Source organism: Rhinolophus sinicus, chromosome 2 (genome assembly GCF_057876585.1).
Source record: "Rhinolophus sinicus isolate RSI-liver-muscle chromosome 2, RSI-T2T, whole genome shotgun sequence".
Lineage (NCBI taxonomy): Eukaryota > Metazoa > Chordata > Mammalia > Chiroptera > Rhinolophidae > Rhinolophus > Rhinolophus sinicus.
The window spans coordinates 127,094,126-127,105,691 of NC_142502.1; the positions used below are offsets into that span (position 1 = coordinate 127,094,126).

General features: G+C 37.5%; 2 protein-coding genes across 4 annotated transcripts in view; one reads left to right on the top strand and one right to left on the bottom strand.

The window, feature by feature from the left end:
* SMYD1 (SET and MYND domain containing 1) overlaps nt 1-11,566 on the bottom strand; it is a 51,018-nt gene that overhangs the window by 35,377 nt on the left and 4,075 nt on the right. The window lies entirely within an intron of this gene.
* Nucleotides 1-11,566, top strand: part of KRCC1 (lysine rich coiled-coil 1) — a 39,072-nt gene that overhangs the window by 1,442 nt on the left and 26,064 nt on the right. The window contains exon 1 of one of the 2 annotated variants that reach the window (XM_074332298.2): nt 9,439-9,458. The exons of the other annotated variant lie outside the window; for it this stretch is intronic. The gene's annotated coding sequence lies outside the window, so the exon portion shown is untranslated. Of the gene's footprint in view, nt 1-9,438; nt 9,459-11,566 lie in introns of those variants that run through there. 2 annotated transcript variants of the gene reach the window in all.

An 11,566-nucleotide genomic window follows, 5' to 3' on the forward strand; every position in this document is an offset into this window, starting at 1 on the left:
TATCAATTTCTTCCAGATTGTCCAATTTGTGGGCATATAATTGTTTGTAGTATTTCCTAATAGTCCTTTGTATTTCTATGATGTTGTTTGTCACTTCTATTCTTTCACTTCTGATTTTATTTATTTGGGACCTCATTTTTTTCTTGGTGAGTCTGGCTAAATGTTTATCATTCTTTTAAATTAACTTTTCAAAAAAGCAGCTCTTTGTTTCATTGATCTTTTCTATTGGTTATTTAAGCTCTATCTTATTTTTCACTCTGATTTTTACAATTTCCTTTCTTTATGTATTCTTCTTTTTCTAGTTCCTTTAGGCATAAGGTTATATAGTTGTTTTCAAATTTTTCTTGTTTCTTGAGGTCTGCTTGTATTGCTATGAGTTTCCCTTTCAGAACTACTTTGGCTGTGTCCCATAGATTTGGGGTCACTGTGTTTTTATTTCCATTTGTCTAAAAGTATCTTTTGATTTCTTCCTTGATATCATTGTTAACACATTCATTGTTTAATAGCATGTTATTTAGCCTCCACATGTAGGTAGGGTTTTTGTTTTGTTTTTTCATTTTTCTTCTTGTAATTGATTTCTAGTTTCATACTATTGTGATCAGAGAAGATGCTTGATATGATATCAAACTTCTTAAAATTATTGTAACTTGATTTGTGGCCTAACATGTGGTGTATCCTGGAAAATGTTCCATGCGCACTTGAAAAGACTGCACATTCTTCTGCATGTGGGTGAAATACCCTAAAAATATCAAATAAGTCCATCTGGTCTAATATTTCATTTAATGCCTCAGTTTTCTTGTTGATTTTCTGTCTGGAAGATCTATCCATTAATGTCAAAGAGGTGTTAAATTCCCCTACTATGATGGTATTACTGTTGATCTCTCCTTTTATGTCAGTCAATATTTTCTTTATATATTTAGATGTGCCTACATTGGGTGCGTAAATGTTTAAAGGGTTTATCCTCTTGTTGGATTGATCCCTTCATCATTATGAAATGTCCTTCTTTGTCTCTTGTTAAACCCTTTGGTTTAAAGCCTAATTTGTCTGATATAAGTATTGCTACCCTAGCTTTTTTTAAATTTCCATTTGTATAAAATATCTTTTCCCATCCCTTTACTTTCAGTCTCTGTGTGTGTGTTTTGATCTAAACTGGGTCTCTTGTAGGTAGCATATGTATTGGTCTTGTTTTCTTATCCATTCAGCCACTCCATGTCTTTTGATTGGGACATTTAATCCATTTACGTTTAAAGTAATTACTGATAGATAGTTATCACTCTTTATTTTAAATGATACTTTGCAGAGTAGGGTAATCTTGGCTGTAGGTCCTTACTTTTCGTCACTTTGAATATTTCATGAAAACCCCTCTGACCTGCAAAGGTTCTGTTGAGAAATCAGTTGACAGTCTTATGGGAGCTTCTTTTTACATACCTAACTGCTTTTCTCTTGTTGCTCTTAAGATTCCATTTTCGCCTTTAACTTTTGGCATTTTAATTATGATGTGTCTTGGTGTGGACCTATTTCGGTTCATCTTGTTTGATGACTCTGCACTTCTTGTTTGATGACTCTGCATCTTGTTCGGGACTCTGCACTTCCTGGACTTTGTATGTCTAGTTCCTTTGCCAGGATAGGGAAGTCTTTAGTCATTATTTCTTCAATGGTTTTTTAATCCTTTGCTCTCTCTCTTCTCCTTCTGGTATCCCTATGATGTGAATGTTGTTATGTTTGATGTTGTCCCAGAGGTTCCTTAAAATATCTTCATTTTTGTTTTATTCTTTTTTTCCCCCTGTTCAGATTGGATATTTTCTGCTACCTTGTCTTCCAAACTGCTGATGTGAACCTCTGCTTCATCTAATCAGCTGTTAATTGCATCTAATGTATCCATCTTATTTACTGTAATCTTCATTTCTGACTGGTTCTTTTTTATGACTTTTATCTCTTTGTGTAAGTTCTCGCTGAGTTAATCTACTTTTCCTTAAGTTCATTAAGCATTCTGATAATCAATGTTTTGAATGCTGCATCTGGTAGAGTGCTTGTGTCCATTTTTTTCAACTTCTTTTTCTGAAGTTTTTTTTCTGTTCCTTCATTTCAGACATGTTTGTTTGTCTCCTCTTTTTGGCTGCCTCCCTATGTTTTTTCTATGTATTAGGTAGGTCTGCTACAATTCCCAATCTTGACAGTGTGGCCTTATGTAATAGGTGCCCTGCTGGGCCCATGACACAGTCTCCCTGGTCACCTGTGCCATGTGTTCCAGGGTTGCCCCTTGTGTGGGCTATGTGTGCCCTCCTGTTTTAGTTGAGACTTGATTGCTGTGGGTGCATCAGTGGGTGTGATTTATCCTCAGGCTGATTGGCTGTGAGGATTATCCATGACTACAGCTGATGAGCTATTGTTCTGGGGGCTGGGGAGTGGCTGGGGGACTGACTCCGCAGAGGTGCCTAGGGCTGTGGTGCCTGCCTAATTTAGCAGGGCTGTGGTGCCTGCTTAATCCATCCTTTGGTTGTATCATTTGTTAAGCTAATCAGGTGGTCTTCTGGTGTGATCTGAAGTCAGCCACTTGGGTGTATTGATTTTGTGGCCTCTTGGGAGGATGCAAGCCCAGGTGAGCGACTGCCTGTGCCCTGTCCAGGGCCACCTGGTAGGAGTTACAAAATGATCTGTGTTTGGTAGCTGCCTGTGCTAGGCTTGCAGACTCCTGGGAGAGGCTATGCTGAAAACTGAGGCCAGCTTCCACTACTGCCAAGCTTAAGGCCACTTAGCAAGAGGTTTGGGGAATGCTGAGGCCAGCTGTTGCTTATTTGAGGTTTGTGGGCCTTTGAGAGATTTTAGGAAATTCTGCAGCAAGGGCCTAAGCAGACTGCTTGTATGAAGCAGCACTGAAAGAGGTTTGGGATAGATATGTGAGTTAAGTGGAACGGGGTCTCAGGAAATCACCAATGTGGGCCAAACGGTGTTAGCCAAGCTAATGGAAACTCAGATTTGGTGCCCACCTGTGCCTGCCAAATGTACGGGGAGAGGACTCAACAAAGGAACAATGGCATCTGCCAGAACTTCAGTCCTGGAGAGAGCGTCCCTTCCAGCCCTCACGCTAAAGCCAGACAATTCAATTCCTCCCCCTATGTCCCTGGTGCTTTTCAAGCTGCTGTCCCTTCACTGGAGCTTAGGGCAAGTGTTTGTGAGTGAGCAAGTTTGTGCTAGGACCCTTTAAGAGGATACCTTGGTCTACAGCAACCCTACATCTCAGCCAGATGGAGTCCTCACTGATTTTCACAGCTAGATATTGTGGCAACTCCTCTTTTCAGCACTGGTGATCCAGGCTGGTAAGCCCAGTATGGGGCTGGGACCCCTCGCTCCTCATAGGTGACCTCCACAGCCAAGATATCCCTCCCAATTCTTAACCACCACACTTGGGTGTAGGACTAGACCATTTTATGTCTCTGCTCCTCCTATCTGTCTTGACATGGCTCCCTCTTTCTATCCTTAGTTACAGGAGTTCTGTTCAGCTAGTCTTCAGGTGGTTTTCAAGGTGGTTGTTCTATAATTTAGTTGTAACTTTGATGTGGTTGTGGGAGGTGAGCACAGCACTCCACCTTCTTGAACAGAAGGGTCTACAATGTTTTATTAAAGTATAGTTGGCATAAAATATTTATTTGTTTCAGGTGTACAACATAGTGATTTGATATTTATATATCTTATAATGTGATCACCATACTTAGCCTAGTAACCATCTGTCACTGTGCAAACTCATTACAATATTATTGACTATATTCCCTGTGATACACACTACATTTCTGTGGTTTATTTATTTTATGAATGGAAGTATATACCTCTTATTCCTCTTCACCTTTTTCACCCATTCCCCTCCTGTAGTAACCCTCAGTTAGTTTTCTATATCTATGAATCTGCTTGCTTTATTTGTTTGTTTTATTTTTTTATTTTTTTTAGATTCCACAAATGAATGAAATCACACAGTATTTGTCTTTCTCTGTCTGACTTATTTCACTTAGCATAATACCCTCTAGGTCCATCCATATTGTCACAAATGGTAAGCTTTCATTCTTTTTATGTCTGAGTAATATTCCATCGTGTATATGTACCACATCTTCTTTATCCATTCATCTATCAATGAACACATAGGTTGCTTCCATATCTAAGCTATTGTAAATAATTCTTCAGTGAACATGGGGGTGCATATGTCTTTTCAAATTAGTGTTTTCATTTTCTTCAGATAAATACCCAGAAGTGGAAATGCTGGGCTGTATGGTAGTTCTATTTTTAATTTTCTGAGGAATCTCCATACTGTTTTTCATAGTGGCTGCGCCAATGTACAATCTCAGCAAACGTGCGTAAGGGTTCCCTTTTCTCCACATCCTTGTCAACACTTATTTGTTGACTTTTTGATAATAGCCATTCTGACTGATGTGAAGTAGTATCTCATTGTGGTTTGATTTGCATTTCCCTGCTGATTAGTGATGTTGAGCACCTTTTCATGTGTCTGTTGGTCATCTATGTATCTTCTTTGGAGAAATGTCTATTCATGTCCTCTGCCCATTTTTTAATTAGATCATTTCTTTTTTATATTGAGTTGTAAGAGTTCCTTATATTTTTTCAATATTAACCCCTTGTTAGATATATCATTTGTGAATATCTTCTCCCATTCAGTAGGTTGTCTTTTCATTTTATTGATGGCTTTCTTCGCTATGTAGGAGCTTTTAAATGTGATGTAATCCCATTTATTTTTGCTTTTGTTTTCTTTGCCCAAGGAGACATATTAAAATTTATATTGCTGGGCCAGTCCAGTGGCTCAGGTGGTTGGAGTGACAGGCTGCTAACACTGAGGTCGCCAGTTCAATTCCCACATGGGCCAGTAAGTTGGGCCCTCTATAGCTAAGATTGTGAACAACAGCTCTCCCTGGAACTGGGCTGCTGTGAGCAGCTGGAGGTCAGCGTGAGCTGCCGTGGGCTGCTGTGTGCTGCCGTGGGCTACCGTGTGCTGCCAGGAGTGGCCAGTGGCCAGTGTGAGTGGCCAGCAGCCATTGTGAGCAGCCGTCAGCCAGCAAGAGCTGCTGTGAGAGGCTGCCCGATGACTAGCAACCAAATGCCTCAGCCAGGGGGGAGCACAAGGCTCATAATAACAGCATGTGTGAGGGAGCTGTGTCACAACTAGACTGAGAAACAATGGCTTGAACCGGAGTCTGGGAGGAGGCGGAAGATGGGGAGGATATATTTATATAAATATATATATATATTTATATATATAGATAGATATATTTATATATCTATCTATCTATCTATCTATCTATCTATCTATCTATCTATATATATATATATATATATACACACACACTGTGTTTCCCCGAAAATAAGACCTAGCCAGACAATCAACTCTAATGTGTCTTTTGGAGCAAAAATTTATATAAGACTCAATCTTATTTTACTATAAGACTGGGTCTTATATTATATAGTATAATATAATATAATAATATAATACTGGGTCTTATATTAATTTTTGCTCCAAAAGATGCATTAGAGCTGATTGTCTGGCTAGGTCTTATTTTGGGGGAAACACAATATGTGTGTGTATGTGTGTGTGTGTGTGTGTGTGTATAAAACACATATATATGTAATATGTGTGTGTGTGTGTGTGTGTGTATGTATATATCTGAAACCAAAGTCAAAAAGTTTACTACCTACATTTTTTTCTAGGAGTTTTATGGTTTCAGGTTTTACATTTAAGTCTTTAATCCATTTTAAGTTTATTTTTGCATATGGTGTAAGATAGAGATCCAGTTTCATTTTTTGCATGCATATGTCCAGTTTTCCCAACTTATTGAAGACACTGTCATTTCTCCATTGCATATTCTTGGCTCCTTTGTTTTAGATTAATTGGTGATAGAATTCATAGAAGTGAGGGTTTATTTCTCTATTATGTTCCATTGATCTATATGTCTGTTTTTGTACCAATACAATACAGTTTTGATTATTATAACCTTGTAGTATAATTTGAAATCTGGGAGAGTGATATTTCCATCTTTTTTCTTTCTCAAGATTGCTCTAGTTATTCAGGATTTCTTGTGGTTCTATATAAATTTTTGGACTGCTTGTTCTAGTTCTGAGAAGTTTTTAACATCTCTTTTCTTAAAATAGCAAGTCTTAAGATTTTTCTCTGCCACAACTGGCATAATGAGTTCACACACCACATTCAAACCTGTGTGCATTTCCCACACTCTAGCTGCAAACAAACTCCAGTTCTCATGCTCAAAACACATCTTCCAATGCAATTGAGTGAAGATGACTACCATATATATATATATATATATATATATATATATATATATATATATAATGTATATATATACTTATATTATATATAAGTATATATATATTATGGGGTTATACATTATATAATATAGTATGTATATTATATAATGTATATATATTATATATATATATTATATTATATATAAGTATATATATATTATGGGGTGAACCTGGCATTTGATCTAATCTATGTTTAAAGGACAATGATTCCTAAACTTCTGCATTTAAGGATTATTTTAGTAAACTTCAGCAACAGCTTACAATAGGTCATGTGACATAGCAACACGTTTTACCTTCACAGCTACAAGTGCCAAATTAAGGGCATATTTTTAAATCTACCATGGTTATCCTCATAATCAAGTACAAACATTTAATGCTATAACTTGAATACTTTAACAGTTACTCATTCATTTCTGAACTAACGTTCAGAAATTTCTCTAATACTTTTATTAAATTATTTCCATTTATAGCATCATTTGTCCCCCAGCACCCACCAACAGCTGTTACCAGCTTAAAGGCCACACGAGTCTTTGTGCATATGCCACAGCTAATCCTGGTGTTCCCACAGGCCCAACATAGAATTACACTGGCTAAAAGCCCAGCTGTCTTCACTGGCCCTGAAGAAACTCATAAATGCTATGATTTTCAGAAAAAGCTTGCCGACAATACTTTCTTTTAAAGTACTCTACTTTTTCTCACATTCTAATCTTTGTTTTTCCCTATACACATACATTTACATAATCTCATGAGCACTTTAATTCCTTAAACAGAATCATTTAGTAGCTGGTCAAATTTTTATCTAAAGAACTTTAAAATTTTTGTGATCAATTGGATTAACAGGAAATTCATATTATTGGCTGTAGTAAGCTAAATAGCCCCCCCAAAATGTAAATATCCTAATCCCCAGAAACTGCAAATATGTTACCTTACATGGTAAAAAAGGACCTTGAAGATGTTATTATTAAGATTAAGGCTGTTAAAATGGGGAAATAATCTTGAATCATTGGGGTGGGCCTCATGTAATCACAAGGGTCCTTATAAGAAGGAGGCAGATGGTCAGAAGGGGAGAAGATGCTACACTGCTGGCTGTGAAGATAGAACCAAGGAATGCAGGTCCAATTCTGCACCCAATTCCAATGTGTGGGGATGGTTTCTTAAACCACCAAACAATTCTCCGACACCAGGTGGGCATCTTAAAATCCAATTCAATTTAACACTATCTACCTGGAGATAGCATCAGGTCTCACAGATTAGGGGCTCAGTCCCACAAACCTATCCCCCAAACCCGAACCCCTCAACTTCATGTGATGCATGACTGCACTTTTCTTTTTTTATAAATCACAGTATTATAGCACGCAGACTGTAGAAGATAGAAAAGCCAAGGAAACCTAGTCCTAAGGACACATTTGAGATCTCTGATTTCCGGAAGTGAAAGATAATTAATTTGTGTTGTTCAAGGCACTAAAATTTGTGGTAATTTGTTACAGGAACAGCAGGAAACTAATATATTGTATTGCTATTGTAAGCACTTTTTTTTTATTATGTAATCACATGTATATTCCTGTTTTTTACGTAGGCGTTTCTGGATCTAACCATTCTCAGGTCCCAGAACCAGACTTTGATTCTTCTAAAATTGATGGATGGGTATGCTTTCTTTTATTAAGATTAAATATTATTAATTGGACTGACAAGAACAAAAGAAAATTAAGTAGGCAATTCTGGGATGACGTGTGGGGTGGGTAGTGAGAGATGATGACTGGAGAAAATCCCAGAAGATTCAGTCCTGCCCCAGAAGAGTAACCCCTGTGTGACCGGGAAAAGGCCCTTCACGAAGCCTCAGTTTCCCAATCTGTAAAAGAAGATTGAATAAATTCAACAGGTTTCAATCTTCTTCTGGGTTGAAAGTGATTTTGAAAGTGATGAAAGCCATGGACTTTCTCCCCAGAAATAAAAAGCATGCATGCACATCCATATAAACTACGATCCTCCAATTATAGGTATTTCCCTAGTTAAGGATCCATGGACCCAAGTTAGGAATCTTTAGGCTAGATACACTCTAACTCAAGACGTCTGGGACTGTTGTAAGGAATAACCTAATGGTATCTTTGGCTCCTAGGACTGCCCACAAGCACCATTCCTGTGACATTTCTTGTATTTGATGCTAAAATAAAATAATAATCAGAACAAGCTCCATTCCTATATTACCCTATTAGCCTTGAGCTCCTCTCTTGCTGCACTGGAATCCTTTTCACATAGAATATATCATGCAACTAGAATCTCAGGCTGCAAGAGATCTTTAGTCATCTGACTTAATTCTTCTCTATTGTTCGACTCTGTGCATACATCATCTCTGCCAGGTTGTCACAAGGAAATGCACAATCTTGGAAGTTGCCCTTCCCATCTCCAGACAGCACTGACAGGCCTGTTCTACTCATCAGGCAATAGAGTCTCGGTGTCAAGGAACTAAAAGCTTGTAGGTGGCCCAGGAAAAGCTTTGGGACTGATACATTTTAATGGCTCCAAAAAATTTTTTAAACAAAAATGCAAAATGGAAATAATAATTTCAAAAGCAAAGTTATAAAAATCTATTCAGAAATGATAAGCAAAAACTACATTTTGACATATTGTGAGGTGGTGCCCCTAAAGGTAAGGGTGTCCAGGGCCTACTTAATTCTTAAATGGCCTGAGCTCTGACTAGCATTTCCCCACACCTCCTCACCCCCATTGTCACCTGAAATATGACTCCATAATTTCTGCTTAAGATGCCTGGTTCTCACCCTTCTGTCAATTAAAAAATAGTTCAGAATTCTCTTTCTTACAGATGACAGTCATTATTTGTAGACGGCTATTAGGAGCAGTTCTCCGATATTACTGTAATACATGCTTCAAATTCCTTCACCTGGTCAATTTTGAATCTATTCCAATTTGGCCATGTATCTATTGCCTGTGAGTACTGTTTGAAGACAATGACAATTATGATGAGGATGATGGTGCAATTTTATTCGTATTGTGAAAAATTGTGCCCCTGGATCTCAGTCTGTGGTTCAACTGGGTTAACCAACTAATTGACTTTGTGGAAAAGATGGAGGTTCTACTTCAGAAGGCTGGAAGAGTCCTTTCAAGACCGAGCAGGGAAAAAGGTAAGGATCTGATCTACTTGCTGAAGTCCTTGCACTCTTAAGACTAAAGCCATTTATCTTCTCATCCCATTTGAACTAAATGAATTAAGTAAGCCTGGCTTGCAATATCATGTGTAAAAAATAACATAAACTGAGCTGGAGTTGGACCTGCCATCCCATAGGAACTGCCTTGCTCATCTTAGTCCTCAAATCTTTGGAATATTAAAACAGGGCAAAATAACCTTTGGACTAGACCTAAAGAAACATTATAGCCCAAAGAACTGTTTGCAAAGATAATGAGAAAGCAGATATTATGACTACGGAACTGTAAATTAAAAACATTCTTTAGAATTAGCATCACTGTTAGCTTATCTGCACCAATAGAAGTGCCTTCCTTCTATTGATGTAATTGTTTCCCTTCCTTTTCTCATAAATACCCCATCTTTGTCTCCTAATTGGAACACTATTTGGCTTTCTGCCTGAATCAGTGTGTCCCAAATGGTTACTTTTTACTTTTTTTTTTTTTTTTTAGTCTCAAATAAATGCTAGTCGTCTCTCTTTGGCCTTTTGTTTTTAGGTTAACACATGGATTGGAACAAGCCTCTTTTATAGAATGACTTTTGTAAGTGACCCTGTCCTACCTCCTCAGTCAGGTTTCTCATCTATAGTGGCACAGTCTCATCAGGAGCCTAAAATGAGAGTGAGGTCAGAATGGACAGTTTTCCTTTGACACCTATCCAGGGGTCTCAGGCATACCCAAAGAAAGAGTACACCCTCACCTTTGCAGTGACAAGTTTGGGCAAATCACCTTTAAAAATTATCTCTTAGATTTTTTTTTACTCACTTAAAGATCATTTACCCCAATCACCCTAATTTTTATCAATATTGTAATAATAATAATATTTTATGTAGCAGTTTATCTGCAATGTACACAGGTTGTTTTTGTTATTAGTACTTCAAATGAATGATGAATTCTTTATAGTAACAAAAACATGTAAATAACTTAAATGTGCAGTCATAAATGAGTGGTAGGATAGCAGGCAGCCATTAAATACTATGTTTATGAGGAGTGTATAGCAATACAAAAGACAATTAAATTATTAAACGAAAAAAAGCATAAGTTTATATAATAAGATTACAGCTGTGTAATACAAACAAATGAAACTTCTGTTTTAAAATAAGCTGGGAGGAAACCGACCACAATGTTAAAGAGTGGTTATCTTCATGTGAACATACATTTTTTTCTTCCTAAGTTTTACTTTTATAATGGAAGGAAAACTCACTCAATTTAAAATATTCTTGAAAAGGAAACCGATTGGCTGTATTGCCTTTGGGGAACTGGAGGCACCAACGGAGGTGTTCTATACAAGGCAAGATGGCAGCGCCAAGATCCTTGATCAGAGTTCTTGTGTTTCTAGCTTTTTATGTCTTAATTCTGAGTCCAGTTGACTCCTTAACTACACTTACCTCTATCCCCAACACACACACACACATACACACACACACACACACACACACACACACAAGTGAATTAATAAAGCAGAACGAGCTCCCTCTGAAGATCTACTTGTGTCACCTAAGTCCCTTTATATTCTTCAGGTGATAGTCAGCTGTATGCCCCATTCACTGTCTTTGCCCTGAAGGTCTAGGTCAGCAGGAAGAAAGGAGAATTTCTTCATAATCAAATATAATCAAATTATCTCTGAAAAGCAGTGCCCATCAGTACAGTGAGCCAGCCACAAAGCCTAGATTATCAGAGGCCATCATGATTCAGATCACATAAAACTTAGGACAGTCACCCAAATTTGGGCTCTGAGAATACTGTTCTGATTTAATCGCCGTGTAGGCTTTTTAAAATAAAGAGTTAGCACTACTTTTAAAATGTTGCAGTTAAATATGGACAGAGTCGTGGGGAAATGGGAATGTAAATTTAATAGCGTCACTTTGGAGAGTCTATTAAAACTGAAAACAGCATACCCAATGGCACAGCAATTCCTCTTCTAGCCGTATGTCCTAGAGAATAATCAGACATGTGTACAAGTGGACATAATCAAGGATTTTAATTGCAGAAATGTTTGTTTTTATCAAAAACTGGAAACCACAAGTGTATTTTAATAGGAGAGTGGATA